This window comes from Mustela nivalis, assembly GCF_964662115.1.
Source record: "Mustela nivalis genome assembly, contig: HAP1_SCAFFOLD_131, whole genome shotgun sequence".
NCBI classification, from domain to species: Eukaryota; Metazoa; Chordata; class Mammalia; order Carnivora; family Mustelidae; genus Mustela; species Mustela nivalis.
The window spans coordinates 535,117-536,426 of NW_028136488.1; positions in this window are offsets into that span (position 1 = coordinate 535,117).

Genomic DNA, 1,310 nt, shown 5'->3' on the forward strand with positions numbered 1-1,310 from the left:
ATCTTCCCTTTCTTTCCTGTCTGTCTCTCTCTCTATTTTCTTTTTCTTTTTCTTTTCTTTTGTCTCTCATTTGGGTGGGGAATCCTGATTGCTCAGAAGTGTTCCAGGGTGCACCTTGACTGCACCACAGTTGACACATGCAGCGACATCTGTTCAGTTATCTCCCACCCAAATGACTAGGAGGAGGAATGCCCAACAGAAGAAAAATACAGAGGATGGACCTTCTGCAACAGAGCTAATGGATATCAACATAGACAATATGTCAGAAAGAGAATTCAGGCTAACAATTATCCAGGCAATAGCTAAGTTGGAGAAATCCATGGATGACCAAACAGAATTGATTAAGGCCAAACTTAAAGTGACCAGACAGGATGTTACCAACGTTAGGGTGGAGCTTAAAGCTACCAGGGAGGAGGTTCACAATCTAATGAGTTCCAATCTAATCTAAACTCTCTCAACGCTAGGCTAACTGAGACAGAAGATAGAATTAGTGATCTGGAGGACAAACAGATAGAGAGAAAGGATCAGGAGGGAGCCTGGAACAAACAGCTTAGAAACCAAGAAAACAGAATCAGGGAAATAAACGATGCTATGAAGCATTCCAATGTCAGAATTATTGGAATCCCTGAAAGGGAGGAGAAAGAAACAAGTCTAGAAGACATAGTGGAACAAGTCCTTCATGAAAATTTTCCCAATCTCGCGAATGGAACCAGCATTCATATACTAGAGGCTGAATGGTCTCCATCCAATATTATACATTCCAAAAAAAACATCACGACACCTGATAGTCAAATTGAGGAATTATAATATTAGGTATATTCTCCTGAAAGCTGCCAGGGCAAAGAGGTTCCTTACTTACAGAGGGAAGCCCATCATAATAATGTCAGACCTGTCCACAGAGACCCAAAAAGCCAGAAAAGAGTGGCAAGATATATTCAGGGAACTAAATGAGAAAAACATGCAGCCAAGAGTACTTTCTCCAGCAAGACTGACATTCAAAATGGATGGAGAGATAAAGAGTTTCCAAGAATGGCAAGGCTTAAAAGACTATGAAACCACCAAGCCCACACTGCAGGAAATATTAAGGGGGGGGTTCTATAAAAGAGGAAACATCCTAAGAATTGCATTGAACAGAAATATAGAGAGAGTCTACAGAAAGAGACTTCCAAGGTAACTCGATGTCAATAAAAACGTATCTATCAATAATCACTCTCAATGTGAATGGCCTAAATGTGCCCATAAAATGGCACAGGGTTGCAGATTGGATAAAAAGACAGGACCCATCCATATGTTGTCTACAAGAGACCCAT